Consider the following 22063-nt stretch of genomic DNA (forward strand, 5'->3'; position numbering starts at 1 on the left):
TTTTCCATTCTAAAGGAATCTTCCCTGAATTTAATGGGTTTTGGAAAATTAAAGGCAATATATCAATATTTCACAAGCTACTTCTTTTAAGACATAGGATAAAATCCATTAGGATCTGGAGAATTGTTAATTTGCAGATGCTGTAACCTGGAGTAGGCTGGAGGAACAGCAGAAAATGAGCAGTGCACTAACAGATCTTCAAAGTGGACTTTATCATGATGACAAAGTAATTGGAATGCTTGATCACAAGGCTGTAGGGCAGTGAGTCTCAGGTCACTGAAATGCGATCTATTCCACTGCTGGAGTGGTCAGCACCAGGACTGTCATAATATTTCTTTTCAATGGGTCCATGCACAGCCTCAAAACCACTATGCACAACATATCTGATACATTCATTAAGTTAATAGATTCTTATCTTTCACCTCAGAGAACCACAGTAATCTGTACTAGGTACACTGCAGCACAGATGCAATGCAGTTGGGCCATGACAGATATGATGATGTGAGGGATCAAATGGAAGCTCCACTCAAAGTATTTCCACTTCTCACACTCAGGCCACTCTGTCAGTTACCTGCATTCCACCTCATTTCCAGATAGCTGTGACTGGTCCTGCATCGGTAGGGTGATGGTGAACAGCATGAGCTGAAGAGCACAAGTTGTAATGTTGATACAGGATCACATGAATAGAGGTGTTAACTGTGGAAATCGTAAGCCTGTCAATAAAAGATTATTGGTAAAATATGCACAGACTAGTGCATTGTAACTTGACAGACAATAAGATGTCAATACAACCAGAAGACAAAACACAGGTAGAGGTGGAGCAGTCTGCAGCAGAGACCTGACTTGCTGCAATGGCCTGAGGGCACGAACAAGGAAGATCTTAGCAGTCAGAGCAGTCTGCACCACATACGTACTACAGAAAAAGAAGAGGAAATGTGCATCCCCAGGCTAAAGTTTCAGAGGAACTTGGGAAATTTAGCCCTCCGACATGCTGTGCAAGGCCACTGCCAAGTGCATACACCCTGGCACTCCTGAACCAGGCTCCCAAGCTATCCACATGGCAATAGAGTTGAAAACTAAAGGAGAAAAACCCTAATGAAAATTCTGGAGTGAAGCCCAAAGGGAGATTGTTGCCTACACATGTCATTTCTGCAGCAACTCCTACAAACAAAACCAGTTTAACTGAATGATCCACATATAGTTAATGGAAACAATTTCTCCCAAAGAGTTTGTGCACTTGCAATTGAGTACATTTAAAGTAAATGCAGAAGTTGATTTTAACCACGTAGCCCCTCCCTTTCTGTCACTGACTTGCATCCAAATCCATGGGCTTTTCCAAGTTAAAAATCAGTCTATTGTCCATAAATGAACACATTAGCATCTTAGTGAAGAATATGCACTCAATGTTAATTTTCTTTTCCAATATACAGATGCTGATTGGCATGCTATTATTTTATTTCTTTCTGTTTTGCCATAAAACTTAAACTTGTGAATACAAACATTGCATGATTTATATAATTTTTCTAAGCTAATGGGCAATAGCTGAATGAGGAAGCAATTTTGTTTGGCTTTTGATTGAGTGTTTCCTTGTTTTGCTGAGAGCAGTTTGCCCCACCAGCTCATGTCTGGATTCTTTGAAAGAAATCTTAAAAAATATATTTAGGAAATTATTTCATGGTGCTTACAGCATGAAATTACTTCATTCAATCCAGCAGAGTCATGGTGATGTTTGGTTGCCACACTTGCTTCCTCTCATCCTTCTCCATCAAAACTATCAGCTTATCCTTCTACTGCTTTCTCCTCACTCATTTATTCTGCTTCTCCTTAAATGAATTTGTTAGTCATCTTAACCTTTATGAGATTGAATATTTTAATCTAATCACTCTAAAGTTAAAGTTCCTATTGTACATATAAGCTCATGACTCCTAATTATATTTTCCCCCACCGTTAGTGATATTATCTCTACATCTACTTTATCAGATTCTTGCATAATTTAAAGACATCCAACTGGTCACCCTTCAGTTTGCCCTTTCTTACATATTTGATCTTAAGTCTTGTGGCATGCTGTCTCCTTCACTGGAACTGACATGGGGGAGGTGTGGTAATATCTTGAATGCAGACAAAATGGGAGAATCACATCAATAGTCTGAGGATAATAATGAGAATGGGGATTGGGACAATGACCAAGAGAAATATTCGAAAGAGCATAATATAGCAATGCATTGTTAAGCCTGAGAGGCTAGAGGACTTGTTTAAAATCCATGTGTTTGGACGTGGTTAATACTTGTTATTTTGGTTAGACTTTCGTTATGTGACTCTTTTACCTATCAAGTTGTTCCAGCCATTTGGTTTTCTCTAGCACCATCTTATTTTTGATTTTTTTGTAATTATCTTTCTGTCTTAATCATTCAGATCATAGGTAATACCGACATTTGCTGTTGACATTTTACTCATGCTGCTTGACAGTTTTGATCACCTGCAAAGACTTGTTACTCAATCTGATGACACTCCAATCACAGTATTTGTACTACTTTTTTACACTCATAATTACCTGGAATTACCTTGCAATGTTGTCTATCTCATACGGTGCAGGCAGGGATGCCCCTGGACATGGTATATTGACGAGACCATGCAGACGCTACAACAACTGATGAATGGACACCATGCAACTATCGCCAAGCAGTCAGGAACACTTCAGCAATCACGGACATTCGGCCTCTGACCTTCGGGTAAGTGTCCTCCTTCAAGATACACAATAATGCAGAATCGCTGAGCAGAAACTGATAACCAAGTTCCATAGTCATGAAGACGGCCTCAACTTTGATCTTGGGTTTGTGTCACACTATATGATCTCTATACCTTTATTAGTTTGTACAGTTTTAGATTCCTTGTTATTTTGGTTAGACCTTCATCATGTGACTCTGATACCTATCATGTTATTCCAGCCATTTGGTTTATCGCTATCACCATACTATTTTTGATTTTTTATAATCAGATCATAGGTCATTCCTTCATTTACTGTTCAGCTGTTGATATTTTACTCTCACCGTTTGACACTTTTGGTCAGCTGCATCCGTACTTATAATTACACTCATAATCGCCTGGAATTATCCTGGATTGATCTCTCTACCTACAAATTCTGTTCCTGTGCACTTGCCTCCACTTCACCTGACGAAGGAGCAGTGCTCTTAAAGTTTGTGATTTTGAGTAAACCTGTTGGATTATTACCTGGTGTCGTGTGACTTCTGGCTTTGTCCACACCAGTCCAAAACTTCCACTCCATGAGCTATCCATCAAGATCTCTGGGTTCCTGCCCACGAAGCAAGGAGTAAGCCTTGCTTTTCTCTAGGCTGTGTCCTGAATGTAGAAGTTTGGGCACCAGAATTGGGTGATAAGTTCTTCCTGGATTACCTCACCTGAAGTAGTGAGCAGCTTTAAATATGGTGCTAGTGATGTGCACCACAAAGTTCCAGTCATAGCAAACACCACCTGTCTGCTATAACATTCTCCAGACATAATGCCCTGGAACCAGGTTGTATAATTCATGAGGTGAAGAGCAAAGATTGCATGAGAAATTCACCCCAAGCCGTTGTGGTCCAGGCACCAAGAATCTCACTTGATGAAACACTTTAACTGAAGGTTGAAAAATTCTTTCTGGTAGGTCAGCAATGACCAGAACCCTAGTTCAATATGATGTGAAGTTGAATGAAAATGCAATGTCCTGTTATTGACATCTGCATAGTTTCAAATGTTTGGCAGAAACAGCAGGACTTCAATGTTCAAGCATTTTTAGTTGGTGGGAGGATTTTCTGTACATTTCCAACAACTTTCTCTCAACAGAAGATAAATAAATGTTCAAATAGTTTTGTGGGGTTTTTTTTTGCATTTTAAGAACAATGGTATAGTCAACACAAGCAGAACAAAAATAAATCATTTTGCTTTGCAGCAAAATATCTGACCTGTTGGAAGAGATTATCCAGAACACTTTTGTTTCCAAGTTCATGTTATACACAAATTCCTTTACTTTCAATGAGACAGCTGAGTGCAACTGCTTTAGTTCATGTATAGGTAAATAAAAATACTTACACCACTTGTCAACCACTTCCATTTCGCTTTACACTATTGTGGTTAATCTTTGGCTGAAGGTGTGAATTTCCTAAATTATGCTCAACATGGAAAGCTAAACAATCTAAAAGCAAGAAGAGAGAAAAAAATCTCTTCCTGAGGGTTCTTGGTTTCATACTGATGCTTGGCCTACGCTCTGAATCAGAAAGGTTTTGGGTAATGCAGAACAAGGAAGCAAAGTTTGTTGTTAAATTAAAAAGAATCAGAAAATTCCGGTGGAACATTATCATCAGCATGATAATGTTGACTGATCTGTTTCTGTACTGACTAATGAGAATTGTTTCCTGCATTTAATGATATGGAATTTAATATAACACTGTGGTAGGGGTTGGTTTTCATTCTATTGAGAACGTAACAACTTATCTGATTTAATGTTGCTGTAGTATATTGATCAAAGAAAGATTTACATATTCACTGCTTCTGCAAAGCATGGCAAGCCAAGGGCAGGCCTTGTGTGTCACATAAAATTAGCTTTGTTTTAAGTGGGTGAGGGGGTCCCTTGCTGATAGCAGTTCCTATCTTGCTGAAATATTTTGGGTCCCATAACATTACAAAATTTTGTGTGGAAATACATGTTGAGCACAATTAATTTAATTACCTCTTGTGGTTGATACCCCACAACCGGTGATTCATCTGTGACCTGCTCGCTATGAATGTCTGAGTGGGAAGCAGCTCACCATCTGAAAATGGGAGTTCAAGTTGTACCAATGAAAATAACTGAAAACTTTCTATCAATGGGGAAAGCAGCAGCTGTCCCCATTTTTGTCAGTTCTCCAGTGCTCCAATACACAGATTGTGCATGCAATTGTATCGCACCTACATCAACTAATGCAAAGAGCTTTATTGTTTCAGGAGTTTATTGTACAACCTACACCAATTTCTGCTATTGATTAATGATTTGAAATTAAATGTATAAGGCATCAGTTCAAAATTTGCAGATGACATAAAGTGTGGAAATGTAATAAATAGCTAGGAAGATAGTATTGGACCAAAGGGGGTACTTTAATTCAGATGAGAAGCTGGAGAAACACCACACAGCAAAGAAGGTTAAGAGCAGTTTTAATGGAGGTGTTTAAAATTATGATTGGTTTTAATAGAGTAGATAGAGAAAATGATTCCATCAGCAAGAGGGTGGATAACAGGAGAACACAGATTGAGATAATTTGCAAAAGAGCCAAAAGGAGATTAGGAAAACATATATTTTTTATGCCATGATGTGGAGGTGCTGGTGTTGGACTGGGGTGGACGAAGTTGAAAATGACATGGCGCCAAGTTATACGCCAATAGGTTTATTTGAAAATATAAGCTCTTGGAGCGCTGCACCTTTGTCAGGTAGCTAGTGGGGCAGGATATATAGGACACAAAATTTATAAGTAAAAGATCAAAGTATCATACAATTGATGTGAAGTATTAAACAAACCTAGATGGCTGTTAAGTCTCTAATCACTTAGAATGGGGTTGCAGGTTTCGATTGATCAAAATGTACATCCCAGAATTTCTTTCAAGTCACTGTCCCAAGTTAACTTGAGGTTTTATCAGTATATAAAAAGAAGTGACATCTCAGCTCAGACAATGCATTAAAGATGTGAGGTTAGAGTCTGTCTGTGTCCCAACCTGGAGCCAGACTGGTTTTATTTGCAAAGTAGGAATTTATAAAATGTCACATTGACTGACTGCCTACAGATTGTGTGCTTTTTGAACAAAATAGAATGCACCTGCATAGACTTCGTGTGTGTGTGTGTGTGTGTGTGTGTCATGGTCAAGGGAGCCCTCTGTTGCACGAATGAGACTTGGGAACCTATTCTTTAAAGCTGGGGTTTGTAGACTGGGAGTGAGGGGGGATGATGGTTGTTGAGGGGCCACCAATATCTGAAAGGGGAGAAATGCAGTCAAGCAGGGATATGCAGGAAAGGGGTGTTCATCAATAATCCGGGTGGCTTCAAGAGGGGTCCACATCTGAATGACCACAGCAGCCTTATATGTCAGATGCCATAAAGATATGTAGACATATTGGGTGGGTGTAAAGTCTACAGGTTTCATGGGAGAGGCTACCAGAAAGGGAATCTTGATGTTCCGGGTCTCACTGAGGTGGAAGCTGGAACTAACTGGATGAAAAGCACTCATTGTTGCCTTCCATTATTTTTGGATATCGAAAGTGTAAAACAGGGAAGTAAACATCCAAGAGTAGTGGCGGCATGGGTGAGATAAATAACTCAGCCTTTGAGGGATGCATCTGCAAAACCTACTGATATTTTAAAAGAAAACAGCATAATACACAACAGACCAATACACTGTATATGACACAGATCTGTGGGGTCTTTGATAAAAGCTGACACAAAGCCTTCTATGGGTGTATAAACTTTGAGAAACAATTATTTGGGATAGAATTAATAGAAAAATGTGGGTTGATTAGAAAGCGTCAGAAAGGATCCCTGAAGGGGAATTCGTGTTTACCTAACTTTCTGGAGTTTTCTGAAAAGGTAACAGAGAGTCGATGAGGGTAACGCTGCTGATGTGGTATACATGGATTTCCAAAAGGTGTTTGATATAGCTCATGATGTAACGGGGGCATTAGCAACATGGATACAAAATTGTCTGAGTGAAAGGAAACAAAGAGTAATGGTCAGTGGATATTTTTCAGGCTGGAAAAATGTTTGTAGTTGTTCCCCAATGATTTGAATTGGGACATTTGCTTTTACTGACTTACACTAATAGTCTGGATGTTGGTGTGCAGGGGACAATTTCAAAGTTTTCAGATGGCATTAAACCTGGAAGAATTGTAAACTGTGAGGAGTCTCAAAAAATGGATGTTAGCAGAGCAGGTGGATAGGTGGCAGATGAAGTTCAATGCAGTGAAGTGTGAGGCAATGCACTTTAGTTGGAAGAAAATGAAAGACAATACAAAGTAAGGTGTACAATACTAAGGAGGGTACAGAAGCACAGGGATCTGAAATATATGTGCACAGATCATTGAAGGTGACAGGACAGATAGAAAGAACAGTTAATAAAGCAGACACTCTTCTCAGATTTATCAACAGGGGTATAGACTAAAAGAGCAAGAGGGTGATATTGAACTTGTACAAGATACTTGTTAGTTTGTGTGCAGTGGACTTCACATTATAGAAAAGATGTGAATACGTTGTAGAGAGTGTGGAAATGATTTAGAAGAATGGCTCCAGGAATGAGAGACTTTAGCTATGAGGGTAAATTAAGATTGAAGAAGTTAGGACTGTTGTCCTTGGAGAGAAGAAAGCTGAGAGGAGATTTGATGGAGGTTTCTGAATTCAGGAATAGGCTGAATAGAGTACTGTAGATAAGGAAAAGCTGTTCCTGCTAATAAAGAAGAAAGAATATGAGGGCGTAGATTTAAAATGATGTGCAAATGAGGCAAGGGTGATGTGAGAAAAACTTTCACACATTGCGTAGTTAGTGTATGGAATGCATTACCTGGAAATGTAATGGAGGCTGGTTCAATTGAGGTGTTCAAGAGGGCATTGTTTGGTTTTTTTTGGATAGCAGTGGTGTGCAGGGAAAGGGGGAAAAGGCAGGAGATTGGCAGTATATAATAGAGCCAGTGTTGGCACGATGGGCCCAATGGCCTCATTCTGCATCATAATAATTTTGTGATTCTGTGTATGCTCCTGGAATCAGTATTCTTTTGCCTTTCTAATGCAATGGGCGATGGGCTCACCACATTGTGGTCCCACATCTTCTAAGGTTGACATTCGCACAGAGTTAAATAAAAACTAAAAGAACTGTTGATGCTGTAAATCAGAAATGAAACAGCAACTCCTGGAAAAGCTCAGCAAGTCTGAGCATCTGTACAGAAAAATCAACAAGGCCTGATGTGTAGGCGTGGGAGCTAACACATAGGAGAGTTCAAGCCCTTAAGTTATTGAACTCAATATTTAGTGCTGAGGGCTGCAGGTTCCCCAAATGGAAAACGAGGTGATTTTTAATCCAGATTATACTGAGCTTCGCTGGAATGAAATCCTGTCAGAGAGAGGACCAACATTTCTTAAAGATGGGCATGCCATAGAAGAAAATGGTAGTGAGTTATATACTAAATAAAAACTGAAAGAATTGTGGATGCTGTAAATCAGAAAGAAAAACAGAAATTTCCCCCATACATCAAACCTTGTTGATTTCTCTTCACAAGTGCTGCCAGACCTGCTAAGCTTTTCCAGCAATTTCTGTTTCTGTAACAGCATCTGTGGTTATTTTGTTTTTTTTATTTAGTATTTAATTCACTATCACATGTCTTCGAGGCATGCCCACCTTGAAGATGTTCTGCTGCTGTCTCTGACAGGAGTTTCATTACAGTGAAGCTCACCATAATCTGGAAGAATAACACCTCATTTTCCGTTTGGAGATCTTGCAGCCCTCTGGGCTCAATATCAAGTTCAATAATTAGCTTTCAAAAATACTTTGACTAAGTTATTGTTTGTTCTTGAAGAAAAAATGATAGGGTGTGGAATATTACAACTTTGATCTGCCTTGCTGGTGCAGATAGACAGTTGTCATTAGGCTTGTCACTAGATACATTTGGTTCTCCCTAGAATCTCTTCAGATGCAGATTGTACAGGAGATGTCAAGAGGAAGTTTTCAAGAAACTTTTCAGAAGAATAGTCATTTTGGTACTTCAGCTCTCTCACACTGGACTCTCCAAAAGGGTTTCCCAAAAATAGGTGGGAAAGGAGGATTTGTGCTCTTTCTCTTTTATTAGGTTACACACGTCCTGAACATAAGATCAAAAGAGATAAGAACTTCTAACAGCCATAAACTCTGACATGAGACTTCCAATAAATCCAAACAGTTCTACAAACTTCCAGCATTGGCTGTTAGCTTAAAATATGTGCTTCCAATAACTAGTTTTGAAAGAGAGTGTTGTACATTGTCCTTTTGTGATTTTATTTTTAAAACATGAGCTGGTATTTCAACACTACTTCAAATGAACCAATTTTCATAATCCTTCAGACATAAGTCCTCAAAAAATGTTGTTAATGCAAAGGCATTCATATCACTTCATATGAATGTAAGCACATTCATTTCACTTCATTCATAGCAAATCATGACACACCTCCCTAATATCGCCTACACCTCATAGGCTACAGTGTTTCAGGCAGCTCAGTACCACCTGCACCAACACTAACATTGTGCCAAACACTTCCACCTCAAACAATCCTTCCCTTTCTTTCATTCCAGGACCGAAGGGCCCATAATAGGGTCAGAGTATCCAAGAAAGATGATGGGGTGTTCAAACTCCATCTCCTTGATCTCCCTATACGTGAAGCATCTGAGACCTCACTGGAGAGGACTGGCACCGCTACTGTACAGACATCCAAATATTCATGCTCCCACCAACCGAGTAAGAAACCTTTGCAGTGAAGTTTTCACATTAACCCCACAGTCACCTGTTATATCACTTGGACGTGGTGCCTTGGCTTTTATGTCCTTCAGATACCTATGGCCTGCCCATGGCAAGAGGGTGTCATGTCACACATCCCCTCTAGTACTCTGGAGAAGAAAATAAAGGTAAAGTGCCATGGTCCAACACTCTCATTAGAGAGATATGACTGGTGATGAGTTTAACCTGAAGGTCACTACACCTGAGAAGAGAACTTGTGAAGGCAGAACCTTCATGGAAACTTCAGCCAATGTGAGAGTTGAACCTGTGCTGTTGGCATCGTTCTGCATTACAAATCAGCTATCCAGCCAAACTGAGCATGGATTCCTCAGAAGAAGCATCAGCAAAGCTGCCAGTTGCACTCCCTGTTGTTGGGTAGATTAGACTCAAGTGCTGGTGAGCACTTCACTGCAATGTCTCCACAGCTGGTCAACAGAGAAACATAGCTGACACTCCCTGGACTGCTGGAGACCAGGCACTAGCTCAGCCCCTGGCAGGAGACGAACCATGGTGTTAGTCATTTGTGACTTCATACAGGTATACATACACAAGCAGACATGAGATCAGCAGGAACTTTGTGGGGACAATGTTCACCACAGCACAGCACCAGCCACCTTTGTCATGCCGGCATCTGGTTTCCTCCAACATTTCAAAGGATTGTGAACGTGTACTTCAAGGTCTCCTTGTTCAGCAACACTGCCCAGGACCTTTCCATTAAGTGTATATGTCCTGCTAAGACTTGCCTTTCCAAAATGCAGATCTAACATTTATCTAAATTAAACTCCATCTGCCACTCCCTCAGCCCATTGGCCAATCTGATCCAGATCCCATTGTACTCTGAGGTAACTTTCTTCGCTGTCCACTACGCCTCCACTTTTGGTGTCATCTGCAGACTTACTAACTATACCTCCTATGTTCACATTCATATAATTTATATAAATGACAAGAAGCAGTGGACCCCGAACTAATCCTTGTGGCACACCACTGGTCACATGCCCTTAGTCAGAAAGGCAACCCTCCACCAGTACCCTCTGTCTTCTATCTTGGAGTCAGTTCTGTATCTAAATAGCTAGTTCTCCCTGTATTCCATGAGATCTAACCTTATTAACCAGTCTACCATGACGAACCTTGTCGAACACCTCACTGACAACCGTATAGATCATCGAGGTAAAAACAATGACTGCAGATTCTGGATTAGTGGTGCTGGAAGAGCACAGCAGTTCAGGCAGCATCCAAGGAGCAGCGAAATCGACACTTCGGGCAAAAGCCCTTCATTAGGAATAAAGACAGTGAGCCTGAAGCGTGGAGAGATAAGCTAGAGGAGTGTGCGATCATGTTTACCGCTCTGCCCTTGTCAATCCTCTTTGTTACTTCTTCAAAAAGCTCAATCAAATTCGTGCAACATGATTTCCCATGCACAAAGCCACATTGACTATCCCTAATCAGTCCTTGTCTTTTCAAATACATGTAAATCCTGTCCCTCAGGATTCCCTCCAACAACCTGCCCACCACCCATGTCAGGTTCACCAGTCTATAGTTCCCTGGCTTGTCCTTACCACCTTTCTTAAACACATTAGCCAACCTCCAGTCTGCCGGCACCTCAGTTGTGACTATCGATGATACAAATATCTCAGCAAGGGGACCAGCAATCACTTGCCAAGCTTCCCACAGAGTTCTAGGGTACACCAGGTCAGGTCCTGGGGATTTGTCAATTTTTATATGATTTAAGACATTCAGCACCAACTCCTCTGATATGGACATTTTTCAAGATGTCATCATCTATTTCCCCACTTTGTATATCTTCCATGTGCTTCTCCACAGTAAACACTGATGGGCTGCATGGTGGCTCAGTGATTAAGACTGGTGCCTCACAGCACCAAGAGTGCGGGTTAGATTCCAGCCTCAGGAGACTGTCTGTGTGGAGTTTGCACATTCTCCTCATGTCTGCATGGGTTTCCACCAGGTGCTCCAGTTTTCTCCCACCATCCATGTGCAGGTTAGGTGAATTGGACATACTAAATTGCCCATAGTGTTCAGCAATGTGTGGACTAGGTGCATTAGTCAGGGGAAATGTACAGTTTTATGGGTAGAGCAATGAATCTGGTTGGGATACTCTTTGGATGGTCGGTGTGGACTTGTTGGGCCAAATGGCCAGTTTCCACGCTGCATGGATTCGATGATGCAAAATACTCATTTAGTATCTCCCCCATTTCCTGCAGTTCCACACATAGGCTGCCTTGCTGATCTTTGAGGGGCCATATTCTCTCCCTAGTTACCCTTTTATCCTTAATGCATTCATAAAATCCTTTTGGATTTTCCTTAACCATATTTGCCAAAGCTATCTCACGTTCCTGTTTGCCCTCCTGGCTTCCCTCTTAAGTATAATTCTACTGCTTTTATACTCTTCTAAAGAGTCACTCGATCTATCCTGTCTATACCTGATATATGCTTCCTTCTTTTTCTTAACCAAACCCTCAATTTCTCTAGTCATCCAGCATTCCCTACACCTACCAGCCTTTCCTTACCCCCTAACATGAATATACTTTCTCTGGACTCTCGCTATCTCATTTTTGAAGGCTTCCCATTTTTTAGCCATCCCTTTACCTGTGGACATCTGCCCCCAATCAAATTTTGAAAGTTCTTGCCTAATACCATCAAAATTGGCCTTTCTCCAATTTAAAACTTCAACTTTTAGATCTGGTCTATTTTTTTCCATCATTATTTTAAAACTAATACAATTATGATCACTGGCCCTAAAATGCTCCCCTACTGACACCTCAGTCACCTGCCCTGCCTTATTTCCCAAGAGTGGGTCAAGTTTTGCACCTTCTTTAATAGGAACATCCACATACTGAATCAGAAAACTGTCTTGTACACACTTAACAAATTCCTCTCCATCTAAACCCTTAACACTATGGCAGTCCCAGTCTATGTTTAGAAAGTTAAAATCCTCTACCATAACCACCCTATTATTCTTACAGATAACTGAGATCTCCTTACAAATTTGTTTCTCAATTTCCCTCTGACTATTAGGGGGTCTATAATACAATCCCCATATCCCTGGGTTGGGATATCTATGACTATAATAGAGTGACCAGAATTGGACACAGTACTCTAGAAAAGGCCTCACCAATATCCTGTACATCCTCAACATGACGTCCCAACTCCTATTCAAAGGTCTAAGCAATGAAGGCAAGCATGCTAACTGCCTTCATAATCATCCTGCCTACATGTGATGCAAATTTCAAAGAATTATGTACCTGAACCCCGCGGTCTCTCTCTGTTCTATAATACTACCCACAGCTCTACTTTCAATTGTACCTGAACCCCGCGGTCTTTCTCTGTTCTATAACACTACCCACAGCTCTACTTTCAATTGTACCTGAACCCCGCGGTCTCTCTCTGTTCTATAACACTACCCACAGCTCTACTTTCAATTGTACCTGAACCCCGCGGTCTCTCTCTGTTCTATAACACTACCCACAGCTCTACTTTCAATTGTACCTGAACCCCGCGGTCTCTCTCTGTTCTATAACACTACCCACAGCTCTACTTTCAATTGTATAAGTCCTGCCCTTGTTTGTTTTTACCAAAATACAATATTCTGCATTTATCCAAATTAAACTCCATCTGAGTTGTCCCCTTTCATGGTTGTAACCCCTTTTTCATCCCAGTGTACTGCCTCCAGTCCCTACCATTAGGTTCCTCAGCCTCTCTCTTGCAGCAGTGGCCCCTGATAAGTTCCAAGTGATGAGCGACCAGACCCCTGTCAACTGTGTTCCTGCAACTCCACAGGCTGACCAGGGCCCACTCCCCAAGATTCACTAACTGCACTGGACCCAGAGGCTGACCATGACCACTCCCCAGACTGTGAAGGTACAAACTCTCCCACCTTGACTGCATCAACCAGATGCATGATTGTGCCCAAGTTTTGGTACTGATCTCAGAGGTTGCCCTTGAATTACTGCGCTGTGAGACCTGACTTGGACTTAAGTGAGAACTACTCCTTTAAGGTGTTGAGACATGGCCGTTAGCCTGAAGCACATGCAGTGTGTTTTCTGCATTAGCTACTGGCACATGGTGTAGATACGAGAGTGAAATAGCTGTGGGCATTGGGGACATGTGACCACTGCCCAGGAGTGTGCCCTCAGACATTGGTGCTATGTCCGAGATGGCAGACCAGAGGAGTACAAAATGAGCTGGAATTGCCAGCCACCCACTCTGAGCTTCAAATCAGGAATTCTCAGCATCTAACTTCTGTCCCTCCCATGGTATAATAGCAACCTACATTTTAATGAGATGAAATTTCTAGCTTGTTTTAGACCAGGCCAGACCCCCTCAAAATATTTTAAGAAGGTAGCCGAGACCTGAACATTTTCTTATTTTAAAGGCAGATGTGAAGTGGATATTCCAGCTGTGACGCAGCTTGTCAAACCACTCAGCTTTAAGCAAAAGAATTTATTTAAACACTACAGTTGAAACACGAACAACAGAAAACAGAATTTAGAATAACTTAACTACTGGAAAACTTAACTAAACTGATACAGCAACTTAACTGAGGAACTGTTCCAATCCAGTAACATCCCATAAAAACACACCCCTTGGCAAAAATGTAAATTGAAACACAGATTATTACAGGCAAGAGGGAACAACTTCCAAAGAGATTTCAGAGAGAAAAGCAGTCAGGAAACTGTAACCTTTCCTGGACTCCAGCGTCTTGTTATTGCCATAGCTAAACCAAACTAGAAAAAACCTGAACTGGGAGAACTGGCCACTCCCCTGCCATTGTTAAACTGGGCCCTTCCTACACCCCTCAGCACCTCTGCCTTTACAACCTCTCTTTAAAAAGACCCAAGGACAAAATAACTTTGTTAAAGTGACAACATTGTCACACCTACTCCCTTAAAAAAAATGAACCATCAATGTACAAAGGTGGCTTTATTGTAAACACCTTAGTCTTACTCTGTTAGTACACAATAATACATATACATTACATTGTCTACAACCATACAAACATTAACTATGACATTCGATTTCAGTCTGTTTACTCCTGCCCTTAAACACCTCAGTTTTTTCATCCAAGTCTCGACAATTCATCAGCAATTACATTCTCTTGTTCTGTCACATGTATAATTCTCAAATTGAATGGCTATAATAAAAAACTTCATCTAAAGAGTCTGGAACTTCTGTCCTTAAATTTCTCTAAAACCTTTAATGGATTATGATCGGTATATATGATTGTCTCAGACAATTTTCTGGCAATATAAATGTTGAACTGTTGTAATACCAACACCAAGCTCAAGGTCGCCTTCTCAACTGTTGAATGTTTCTGTTGATGAATGTTCAATTTCCTGGAGAAATATCTGATAGATCTTTCTATCTTCTCATTGTCTTCTTGTAAGAGTACAACACTGACACCCACATCACTCGCATTGATAGCCATCTTGAATGGTTTGCGTAATTAGGTGTGGCTAATACTGGGGAAGTGGTTAACATGGCTTTCAGGCTGTCAAATACCTTCTGACAATCTGCAGTCCACTGAATCATCCTGCATTTCTTTAGTAATTCAGTGAGTGGAGCTCACACACTGTTAAAGTTTGGGACAAATTTCCGATAGAACCCATTCAATCCCAGGAATCCTAGTACTGCTCTCTTCGTCAAAGGTGTGGGAAACTCCCCAATAACTTCTGTTTTCACATTCCATTAGGCCATGTGTCCATGTCTGATAACATGGTCCAGGAAGGTGACTTGAGCTTTGGCAAATTCACTCTTAGTCAGGTTTATCACCAAGCCTGCCTCCCGAAGTCGATTGAATAATTCCAATAAATTCTGCAAACGTTCCTTCCATGTGTGACTAAAAATCACCAGATTACTAATGTATACCACAAAATTAGGTAATCCAGAAATGACTTTATTGGTTAATCTTTGAAATGTGACTGTTGCATTCTTCATACCAAATGGCATGACTTTAAATTGATAAAGTTCCATCTGCATTACAAAAGCCAAAATTGTCTTTGTTCTTTTAGATAAAGTTCCCACCAAAATCCAACTTAGAGAAACATACATTGCTTGTCGAACCTTCTCAATATAGTCTTCCAAACGTGGAATTGGATATGAATCAGACTTTGTAAATGCATTTACTTTATGATAGTCTACACATAACTGTTGGCTACCATCTGGTTTTGGCACCATTACTATGGGTGAGCTCCAGTCACTGAAACTCACTTTGATTCTGTTGGCTTGGAGCATGCGTTCAATCTCTTTTTGAAATTGTGCCAAATTTAGAGGGTTAAGTATTTAAGAATGATGTTTAGTTGGAACAGCATTTTCTATATCTACATCATGCATAATTAGTTTAGTCCTTCCCACTTTCTTTCCACACATCTCCCTATATAATAGCAATAACTCTTTCAGGTTATTTCCATTTTCCTCTGGAAGTTAACTTAATTCATTATCCCAATTTTTCACAACTTTCTCATTCTCCAATTTAACTTGCGGAATGTTCAATGCAGAATCCTCTAAACTTGGTTATTTATTCTGTGTTGTAACCAGTAATACATGCTCCTTTTTCTTTTCTTCCCTATTAAAATACTTTTTGAGCATATTCACATGACACTCTGTGAGATTTATTTTTGTCTGCAGTCATTATCAAATAGTTCACCTTATTCAATCTCCTTTTGACATGATAAGGCCCATAAAATTTTGCTTTTAAAGGTTCAGCTATCACTGGAAGTAACACTAACATGCTAACTTTGTTCGTAAAACTGCGAGTTTTTGATATCTCGTCTGCTTCCTGTTTGATTGTATAATGTGATATTTTAAATGCTGTCTATCCAACTCCCCACGTTCTGTTTAACCCTTCTCTAAAATTTGACACGTAACTAAATATGGGGACTCTGAATTCTGACTCAACAATTTCTCCTTCATGAATATCAGTGGTCCTCTCACCTACAGTGGGGAGACAGGACGCCTACCCATGAACGTTTCAGGGAACATCTCTGGGACACATGCAACAAACAACCCCAACACCCTGTGGCCGGCCACTTCAACTCCTCCTCCCACCCTGCCAAGGACATGCAAGTCCTGGGCCTCCTCCACTGCCAAATCCAAGCAACCCGACGCTTGGAGGAAGAACACCTCATCTTCTACCTTGCAACCATATGGCATCGACGTCGATTTCACCAGTATCCTCATCTCCCCTCCCCCCCACCTCATCCCAGATTCAATCATCCAACTCAGCACCACCTTCTTGAACTGTCCCACCTGTTCATCTTCCTTCCCACCTATCTGCTGCACCATCCACTCTGACCTCAGAATCACCACCCACCTCCATCTAACTATTGCTTTCCCAGCTACCTTCTCCCCAGTCCCATCCCCACAATCCAATTTATCTTCAGCCCTGAGGCAGCTCATTCCATACACATACCACCCTTTGTATGAAAAAGTTGCTCCTTAAATCTCTTTTATATCTTTCCCCTCTCACTGTAAAACTATGCCCTCTAGTTATGGACTCCCTCACCCCAGAGAAAAAGACTTTGTCTATTTATCCTATCCATGCCCTTCATGATTTTATAAACCTCCATAAGGTCACCCCTCAACCTCTGACGCTCCAGGGAAAACAGCCCCAGCTTATTAAACCTCTCCCTATAGCTTAAAACCTCCAACTCTGGCAACATCTTTGTAAATGTTTTCTGAACCCTTTCAAGTTTCACAACATTTTTCCTATAGAAAGGAGACCAGAACTGCTCACAATATTCCAAAAGTGGCCTACTAACGTCCTGTACAGCTGCAACATGACCTCCCAGCTCCTACTCAATATTCTGACCAGTAAAGGAAAGCATACCAAACATCTTCTTCACTATCCTTTCTACCTGCAACTCCACTTTCAAGGAGCTATGAACCTTACTCCAAGGTCTCTTTGTTCAGCAACACTCCCAAGGACCTTACCATCTGTATAAGTCATGCTAAGATTTGGTTTCCCAAAATGCAGTATCTCACATTTACCTACATTAAACTCAACTGACATTCGTCAGCCCATTGGCCCATCTGATCAAGATCCTGTTGTAACCTGAGGTAACCTTCTTTGCTGACCACCACACATCCAATTTTGGTGTGAACTGCAAGCTTACTAATTTTACCTCCTACGTTTACATCCAAATCATTTAGATAAATGATGAAAAGTAGAGGACCCAGCCCCAATCCTTGTGACACTCCACTGGTCACAGGCCTTCAATTTGAAAAACAACTCTCCACCGCTACACTCTGTCATCTACCTTGAGCCAGTTTTGTATCCAAATGGCTAGTTCTCCCTGGATTCCATGAGATCTAGCTTTGCTAACCAATCTCCAAAGGGGAACCTTGTTGAACACCTTATTGAAGTCCATATAGATTACATCCAACACTCTGACCTCATCAATCTTCTTTGTTACTTCTTCAAAAAATTCAATCAAGTTCATAAGACACGATTTCCCACATACAAAGCCATGTTGACTATCCCTAATCACTCCTTGCCTTTCCAAATACATTTAAATCCTATCCCTCAGTATTCCTCCCTATCAACAAGCCCATCACTGATGTCAGGCTTACCGGTCTATAATTTTCTGGCTTATCCTGACCACCTTTTCAAAATAGTGGTACCACTTTAGCCAATCTCCAGCCTTCCAAATATCTCAGCAATCACTTCCCTAGCTTCCCACAGAGTTCTAGGGTACACCTAATCAGGTCCTGGGGATTTATCCACTTTTATGCGTTTCAAGACATCCAGCACTTCCTCCTCTGTAATATGGATATTTTACAATAAGTCACTATCTATTTCCCCACATTCTATATCTTTCATATCCTTCTCCACAGTAAACATTAATGTAAAATATTTGTTTAGTATCTCCCCCATTTCCAGCGGTTCCACACAAAGGCTGCCTCGCTGATCTTTGAGTAGCTATATTCTCTCCCTAGTTACCCTATTGTCCTTAATGTATTTGTAAAAACCTTTTGGTTTCTCTTTAACCCTATTTGCCAAAGCTATCTCATGTCCCCTTTTTGCCCTCCTGATTTCCCTCTTAAGTGTACTCCTACTGCCTTTATACACTTCTAAGGATTCACTCAATCCATCCTGTCTATACCTGACAGATGCTTCCCTCTTTTTCTTAACCAAAACCTCAATTTCTCTAGTCATCAGCATTACCTACACCTGCCAGCCTTTCCATTCACGCTAACAGGAATATACTTTCTCTGGATTCTCATTATTTAATTTTTGAAAGCTTCCCATTTTCCAGTTGACCCATTGCCTGCAAACATCTGTCCCCAATCAACTTTTGAAAGTTCTTGACTAAGACTGTCAAAATTAGCCTTTCTCCAATTTAGAACTTTAACTTTTAGACCTGGTCTCTCCATTTCCTTCACTATTTTAAAACTAATAGAACTATGGTCGCTGGCCCCAAAGTGCTCCCCCACTGCCCTGCTTTATTTCCCAACAGTAGGTCAAGTTTTGCACGTTCTCTCGTAGATACATCCACATACTAAATCAGAAAATTCCTCTCCATCTAAACCCTTAACACTATGGTAGTCCCAGTCGATGTTTGGAAAGTTAAAATCCTCTACCAAAACAACCCTATTATTCTTACAAATAACTGAAATTTCCTTACAAATTTGTTTCCCAATTTCTCACTGGCTATTAGGGGATCTATAATACAAATCAGGTGATCATCCCTTTCTTATTTCTCAGTTCCACTCAAATAATTTCCCTGGATGTATTCCCTGGAATATCCTCCCTAAGTAATGCTATCCTTATCAAAAACGCCACTCCCCCTCCTCTCTTGCCCCCCACCCACCCACCTTTCTATCCTTCCTATTGCATTTGTATCCTGGAACATTAAGCTGCCAGTCTTGCCCATCCTGAGCCATGTTTCTGTAATTACGATGGTATCCTAGTCCCATTTTCCTAACCATACCCTGAGTTCATCTGCCTTCCCTGTTAGGCCTCTTGCATTGAAATAAATGCAGTTGAATTTATCAGTCCTACCTGGTTCTCTGCTTTGTCCTGCCTGCCTGCCTTGACTGTTTGACTCATTTCTTCTCTCAACTGTACCAGTATCAGATTGATCTCCTTCCTCACTATCTCCCTGGGTAACTTCCCCTCTCCCCCCCTCCATCATACTCGTTTAAATCCTCCCAAGCAGTACTAGCAAATCTCCCTGCCAGTATTAGTCCCCTCAGAATTTAGATGCAATCCATCCTTCTTGTATAGGGCACTTCTACCCCAGAAGAGATTGCAATGATCCAAAAATGCGAATCCTTCTCCCATACACCAGCTCCTCAGCCATGTATACATCTCTATCCTCCTGTTCCTACCCTCACTAGCCTGCAGCACTGGGTGTAATCCAAACATTACTACCCTTGAGGACCTCCTTTTTAAATTCCTGCACAATTTCCTCTATTTTCCCTTCAGAATCTCATTCTTTTCCCTTCCTATGTCATTGGTTCCAATGTGTGCAATGACCTCCTGTTGGCCCCGCTCCCATTTTGAGAACATTCTGCACCCTGAGATATCCTTGATCCTGGCACCATTCTGATTTTTTGCTGCTGGCAGCAGAGGCGTTTATCTGTGTCTGACTAGAGAGTCCCCTGTCACAATCAATTGCTTGGAACCCGACGTATTCCTCATGACATTAGAGCCAGTCCCAATACCAGAAACTTCGCTGTTGGTACTACATTCCCCTGAGAATCCATCACCCCCTACATTTTCCCAATACTTGTTTGAAATGGGGATAGTCACAGAAGACTCCTGCACTACCACCCTACCTCTCCTATTTTCCTGGAGTTAACCCATTGACCTGAATGTATCTGTGGCTTTTCTCCCTTCCTGAAACTGTCATCCATCACACCCCTTGCTCTAGTAAATTCCTCATTGCCTCTAACTGTCGCTCCAATGAATCCATTTGATCTGATAGCATTTGCAACCAATGGCATTTATTGCGGATATAATCCTGAGTAACGCGTAAACTCTCCCTAAACTCCCACATCTGACAAGAAGAAGATATCACTCTACTAAAGGCCATTTTTGCTTCTTCCAATCTACAGAATCAGAAAATAGTACAATTGTATTCCTCTACAAAACACTGCACCAGGCTAACTTAATACTAATTACTTAAGAGACGTGTCTCAATAAAACATATAATCAAGAAAGATTTATAGCAAGGCTATACTTAAAACTATTCACTTATCCGTCTCTGGGCTGTGACCTCTCCCAAACAGGTTCCTCCAAGATCAGTTGTGAATTTCGCTGTTTGTTAAACTTTGATTTATGAACCAACTCATAATCATCAGCCATTTCACCTGCTAATCGTGCCACTTTTACTTTCTGCTCTTCCACATGAGTTCTCACTACCTCATGAAGTAAATTTTTGAATTTCTCCAAAGTAATTGTCTCTCTAAGAGCATCGTATGTTTGATGTATTTTTAATAGCCTTATCCACTCATCAAAATTGCTTTGTTTTATCCTTTCAGATTCGATATATGTTTGACCAGTGTCCTTCCTTCGATTCCTGAAACAATGTGGGCTCCTGGCACAGGCTTATGTGTATATAAGATGGCGTTCTGCACCTCCTCATACTCCCCAGATACCTCTTCTAATGGTGATGCAAATACTCCACTATCTCCACTAACCAACTTTCTTTGGATCAACAAAATCCATATGATCACTGCCCACTTCATTTGTTTAATTACTTTCTCAAATGAGATGAGAAAGGCTTTTACATGCTTCTCATCAAATTTAGGCAATGCTTGGATATTCTTAAACAGATTCCCATCAGGCCTTTGGCTACCATGAGCATCCTCACTACCTCTTCACTCAGCCTACCTTCTACCTTCACCTCCATCCTTTTAAGCCAACTTTCCTGTCTAAATGCTGATTTCCAAAGTTCAAACTCTCTCTCTTTCTCCCTTTCCTCTGTTGGGCCTTCCTTCCCTTTTTGATCTGCTAGAGTGATTCGTTCTTTTTCTCATTCCTCTGCTTTTAACCATCATTCCATCTGTCTCAGTTCTCTTTCATGTTCAAGCTGCTGCATCTGCAATTGAACTCTAGTCATCTCCAAAGATTGTGATGGCGTTTTCAGCTCTGTGATATAGTACATCTTGTTTCATCATGATATGTTTCAGAGTTTTATTTTGGCTGTTTTGACTTACAGAAAATGATTAAGAACGTTGCTAACAAGTTGGAGGATCTCCTCATGGGTCTGCTTCTGGGCCTGGCCAGGCTGGCTCTAAACAGGTCCAGGCAGCAGAGTGTGGAGGGGATCATTCCTACTGACTGTCACTGTCTTCTGTGCTTTGTAGCTGGGCCTCCAATGAGAGGAAGCATGCTATACACACCAATGCTCTCAATACCTTTAGAGAGAGGTGGGCAGCATGTGTTTTATTTATCCCTCTAATTCCAATTTGATTTGACCCCTTCCTGCTCTCTCTACCCTTCCTTCACTTTTGATAGTTTGCATGTAAATATCTAACTGACTGCACAGGTGATTTACTGGTGGTGGT

Source organism: Hemiscyllium ocellatum, chromosome 10 (genome assembly GCF_020745735.1).
Source record: "Hemiscyllium ocellatum isolate sHemOce1 chromosome 10, sHemOce1.pat.X.cur, whole genome shotgun sequence".
In the NCBI taxonomy this organism is placed as follows: Eukaryota; Metazoa; Chordata; class Chondrichthyes; order Orectolobiformes; family Hemiscylliidae; genus Hemiscyllium; species Hemiscyllium ocellatum.